Genomic DNA, 6,239 nt, shown 5'->3' with positions numbered 1-6,239 from the left:
TTCAGCTTTTAAAAGGTAGCTATGTGTCACTCTAGTGTGACCAATTCTGAGGCGAGTCAAAAGAACTTCCTCCTTACGATTTTTGGTTAATTCCCAGTGCTCAATTCTAGGTTTTACATGTCTTAATTTATTTTGAAGCTGAACATCCCAAAGTTGCTGCCATTTTTTTCGGATCTTTTGTTTCACAACACAACAGATGTCTGCAAAAGGGATGAGACGACTGGACAGTTCAACAGCACATTTTGCTGTGATAGCTGCCAGCTCATTTCCCTTTATACCCACATGCCCGGGAACCCAGCAGTACAGGATTTCATATCCACGATTCATTAAGTTTATATGTATTTTGAGAATATCCACTATTACTGGATTTTGAGTATTAGGAAAAGCTTCTAATGATTTAAGAGCACTATAAGAATCTGAATAAATTATAAACTTTTTGTAGCAGAGCCTTGAGATGTATAAAAGACTATAATATATCGCAGTTAGTTCGGATGTTAAGACAGAGAAATCATTGTGCAAGCGTCTGCCCTCCATGTGGTCTTTAATTACAAATGCCATCCCGACATGTTCTTTTGACTTGGACCCATCTGTATAAACTGGAAGATAACTGCTATATTTGTTCCTGTGCTCAGCGAAGAGTTGTCTGTAAATAATCTCGTTAGTGCTTGCCTTCACATGATAGTTAAAAACATCAAGAAGCTGAACCCGTGCATTTTCCCAAGGTGAGATATCAAAATTCTGTACTGCTTGGGGGTGCATATCAGAGAGGGAAAGTTCCTCAATGACAGGGCGAACTCTTAAAAGAAATGTAGGAACACAAGATGGACGTGCTTCAAATAACGCATTACACACATCATCAAGTAAGCCCAGCTTATTGGGATGTTCAGGTTGGGATAGTATATTAAAATATTGCAAAAGGGACAATTGTTCACGCCTCAGATAAAGTGATGGTTCATTACAGTCAACATACAGGCTCTGGACAGGAGAAGTCCTGAAACCTCCTGAACAAATCCTCAAACCTTGATGGTGAACAGGATCCAGTTTTAACAAAACAGATGACCGATCGGATCCATAAACAACTGAGCTATAGTCCAGTCTAGAGCGGATAAGCGCTCTGTAAATGCGAAGCATGGCGCAACGCTCTGCACCCCAGGAGGTGTTCGCCAAAACTTTTAAAATATTTAGTGTTTTTAGACACTTCTTTCTCGGGTTGAAAACATGAGAAAGGAAAGTCAATTTTCGGTCAAACGTCACTCCTAAAAATTTTACTTCAGGCGCAACTGGAATAATTGTACCATTGAAATATAACTCAGGTTCAGGATGGAGACCACGCTTCCTACAAAAGAGCACGCACACAGTTTTCTGTTTCGAAAATGTAAATCCCTGTTTGTCTGACCATTCTTGGATCTTATTCAGAGCCATCTGCAGTTGCCTCTCTACATATCTCATGTAGAGACGCCGGAGCATGCAACGAGGAAACACGCCATCAGGCCGAACTCTTGGTTTTTGCCCAATTTTCAGTGGAAGGTTTTGAGTGCGACGTGTGTATTTTATATCAAATGTGCGTGAATATCTCCTGCATCCTTGAATACATCGTTTAAGTGTGTGTGAGTGATATTTCTCCAGATTTTTGTGTTTTAGTGCTTCTAACAAAAGAAAATAGGCAGTCGCAATTTCCCGTGTTTTTGTTCACCACTTCTGCCGCTACAGCAACGGAAGGGTCTCGCCTAGCTACCACGTGGTTCCCCTGATAGGCCTAGGAAATCGGCCAAGGGGCGAATTCAAGTGCAACGCTCTGATAAATTGCAAATGTTAGCTCGCAAGAGGCGTTCCTGCTATCGTCTCCTAAAGTCGAATTCAAGTGCAACGCTTTACCGCTCTGGTAACTGATGACGTCAAAATTGCAATGGGGAGCTGGTTTGCTCTCGTGCCAGGAGAGCTTGTCCGATAAACTACATCAATATCCAATGAGACTGCGTGTCGATGTAAACAAAAAACATCAGTTCCCATGATTTCTCTGAGCTTATGGTCAAGTGTTTACTGCGTTGTAGTGTTGTGTAACGAATTGTTCCAGTCCTGAAAACGAAAGAAATATATTTCTTTTAATGTGTACAACATGTATTTAATGTGTACAACTTTATTTACTTTATCCTATAGAAAATTCCCTCCAAAGTAAACTACAGCAACAGGTGTGTGTAAAATATATTTTACTTTTCATACAAAAATCCTTGCTTTTTCAAATATAAACCAAATTTTTTTCCCATTTTCAAATTACAGCATTTGGTTTTAATTCTTCTAATAGTAAGTTTAATTTACAATTCAAATTTGTGTTATATTTTTATTGTTTAATGCAGATGCATGATTCTTCAGTCACAGTAGGCATGTTTACCATATGAAAATTAACTAGTTCTTGAATTACATAGAAATTAATAAGCCCATCTATCTACAAGCAGATAAGCCTGCTGAACACCGCTATCCCAGTCTCTCTTTAAATCCAGGTGAAAAAGCTGGCTGCATGAGTGTTTTCTTCATTTTTTCAATGTATAACATGAATACTAAGTTTTACTTAGTCTTCCACGCAGGCATTCCTTCCCTTAGACATTCATTATGTGATGAAACAGTTAAGAGCAATTTTTAGATTTATATTGTACATCGTTGGGAAAATATAAAAATGAAATTAAAGGTATTTCAATGTAATACAATAAATAAAAAATTATATGAAACCCTGATAATTCTAATGTGATATTAATGTAATATATACATCCAGAGTAAAGGTTAATTTATAAATTATGCTTTGTGTTCTGCTCATTATATTGTGCATTTACAGTACACTTTCTTCCTCTTAAGTGAAAGTTTGGACCCATTCTCATTTGATATCAGTTATGTTCAGATTTATTTATTTCATAAAATTTCAAAAAACAATTTTTGGCTATTAAAAGCTACAAGTGCAGAAACAAAAGCTTAATTTCTTTACTGTAACTGTGTCATGCTTCTCTGCTGATAATGAAAGTCGTTTTTTAATAAGATTTCTTTCATTGCATATATTAATTATATCTTTTACCATACTGGTTGCCATCTTTCATTGTGCATTCTTCAATATTTTTTGGTACTTAACGTATTAACACAAACACCTGGATCAGTTTGGTGGTCTTTATAAATGAAAAGAGAAAAATACTTATCAGGAGAAGTACGTTGTTTTTGCAGCTTGCTTTTAGCATAACCAAACTATCAATATTTATCTAAGTTGGCAAAATGTTATCAACATATCAAAGGAAAAAACATTCAACAAATTTTAAAATACTAATTTCAATTATTAAATAAAAAATATATGATAGTTTAAAAAAATACATTTTCCACAAATTTTTTGTCTAATTTTTTAGCACTTGTGCCAAGTGATCTGTTTTCACTTAAAAAAAAAAATCAGAGAATTACATAAACTTGATACTGCATGCCTTGTCTATGTACCAAATTCATCTCATAGTTGTTTCCATTAGAAATTTTTGTACTAAAATGTTCTATTCCTGCAGAACTTTTAACACAGCTTCGTCTTTTGATGGTAAGCTCCACAAGCAGTATTTTAAATCTGAAATTAATCTAAAACAGCTATTCGTATCTAAAATCCATTGGAACTTGAAATACAACATAAGAAACACATATGAAAATGGTGACATTGCTTGAATGAAAAATTGTCATGAGCATGTTACCTGAAAAATTTTGATACATAATCGTTGTCAGAGTTTGGCACATTTTTGAAAATTTGGTAACTTTTATTAAGCTGGTTTCAATAATATGCAAATATCTTTTATTCTTATGATTGCGTCATTGTATACTTTTTCCCTTTCCCTAGAGTGCAGTACAATACCACAAGTTTTCCAGCCAAATGCGGTATGCATTTCAAGTTTCTATACATTTATATAAATTTTAAGAGAGTAAAATATTGACAAAAACTGCATTAAGTTTTCAACTCTTGTTTTATTTTTTATTAAAAATTTGCTACCATTATGTATAATTCATTTTTTTAATGTAAATGTTTTTAAGTATTTGTAGGATAAAGGCAAATTACGCTTATTCATTCTTTCTTTGATATAATACATGTAGCTCATTACCTGAAATTAATGTTTGTCAAATTGTTGTGCATAAATTAGAAGTATGCATGTTTCTCTTAAGTCAGTTATGTTTCAGGAACTATCTTTAATGAATTGTATAGAAAATTGTGGACGAGGTGTTAGGTGTACAGGAACGTGGTATATTATAAACATGTATAGTATCTCATAGTATATAAACTCATAACTTTGATTATGCAGTATGCTTTGTATATTATTTCTGAAAGCATGTATATTTCAATCAAGATTGTTGAGTAAACTTTTCTTGCTTTATGCTATCTCTGAAAGCATGTATATTTCAGTCAAGATTGTTGAGTAAATTGTGCTTATTTTATGCTTTTTTCTTTTTTACATTAGAAAATTCCACACCTTTATCACGAGGAAATCTGCAATGGCATTTAGAAATGACAAGTTTGTATCTATTACATAAAATCTAATGTTTTCTGCATTCTTCTTTTCCTTTTCCTCCCGACAGAAAAACTTTAATGGTATAAATCAGCGGTTTTCAACCTTTTGACTGTAGTGTACCATCTAAGCAAAAACTGAAAAACATTAAGACTACCACTAATTTTACAATGATTATTTTTCAATTCCTCAATAGAAATATTAAAAACATATATATATATATATTGCCATTTGCACACTCTTTGTATTAAATATGTACACATAAAGAACTATTAGATTAAAAACTGATGATTACTTAATTATCAAAATTAAATTTAATTAAAATAATTATTCACTTGATTATCAAAATTTCAGTTATAATACTTTAATATTTAATTTTTTTATGTCTGCTGTTATTTCATTTAATGGTAAATTAGGATCCACTTTTTATTTTGATGAGTATTTATATTTCAAATTTAACATGGAAAAAATCATTTTTCACACAAACAGGTTGTGCGAAAAGACAATACAAATTTGATAGCTTTATTTGAAATGCCTTTAAATTCTTTTTTTCGGTTCAGCCAAAAGTTAACAAGTGTGTCATTTTCTAAATCTTCAAGTCAATTTCGATCAAAGGAAATTTCTATTAACTATTCTTTTCTTTATGAGATTTTTGAATTTCATAGTTAAAAATATTTTGTTTCTTTGCATACCACCGGCTGAGAACCGCTGGTATAAATTAATTATAACAGATGTAAATTAATATTTCTCATACAAAAGAGTTATTTCAATTCTTTATTGCGAACATTATATACAAAGTATGTCTTTTATTAACAACAAGATTTTAAGAATTTAAAATAATAATCATTAAATCCTCTTGATCTATAAACAGTCTTAAAAATTATAAAGGGAAAAAAATTGAAAGTTAAAGAAATCAATATTATGAATTGTTCCTTTTTAGAGAAGTTTCATTGTTTAATTAATTATAAAAAGTGTTTTACATTATGAAATATAAAAATTAAGAATATTTGTATTTGAATGAATATTTTAAAATTTTCCCTCAGATAGAAGCTCAACTATTTGAAACAGGAGACCGAAGAGAAAAAAGGAAGAGAGATGATATTACAGCTGCAGAAAAGGAAATAATTAAAACGCAGAAGAATATATTAATGTACTGTGTGAAATATGTGACTTGTATAAGCAATCAGTTGCAAATCAGTCTGCTGTCATAGAAAATCAAAATATAATTATTAATTTATTAAAAAAATAAATCATGCATTTCAAATATTACAGTGTTTTCATTCTTGTATGTATTTCTGCAGTGTGGGATTCATATTTTAATTGTAAAATTTACTACTTTCTTAATTTTATAAAATTTTGTGATTATAAAAATTATTTAAAAGAAATTCACAGATTTGATATAATGATCATTTTACATAGATGACCATTTTACATATTTTACTTTGTGAATACAATAGTGTTCCACCAGTATCGTGCAGTACCCTAAATTTTGATTTGATCTCTATAGCTGCACGAACTTTTCTGTGCTTCTCATTATAGAGATATTCCCGTGATAAAATGGAAATATAATCCACTATCTCCCAAAGATATGCACGATGCAACAAAATACTATCTAGATTTTGTTTCAGTCCACTCCATATAAATGCATAATGAGTATTGCCTGGCCATTGTCCTATAGCATAGAGAACCCTCAGACCAGCATTCCATACCTAGAAAAACATAAATCTTAAG

General features: G+C 31.8%; 1 long non-coding RNA gene across 1 annotated transcript; it reads left to right on the top strand.

The window, feature by feature from the left end:
* Positions 1–1,856: 1,856 nt before the first annotated feature.
* Positions 1,857–5,774, top strand: LOC118205127 (uncharacterized). Its single transcript, XR_015041859.1, has 3 exons — positions 1,857–2,189; positions 3,848–3,885; positions 4,461–5,774. It is a non-coding gene; the product is annotated as an uncharacterized LOC118205127 (long non-coding RNA).
* Positions 5,775–6,239: the final 465 nt, after the last annotated feature.

The sequence above is a fragment of the Stegodyphus dumicola genome, chromosome 7, assembly GCF_044657685.1.
Source record: "Stegodyphus dumicola isolate Sdum_Otavi_A_Nest chromosome 7, ASM4465768v1".
NCBI classification, from domain to species: Eukaryota; Metazoa; Arthropoda; class Arachnida; order Araneae; family Eresidae; genus Stegodyphus; species Stegodyphus dumicola.
The sequence above is the reverse complement of the archived record's forward strand: the minus strand, read 5'-3'. Positions and strand labels throughout refer to the sequence as shown.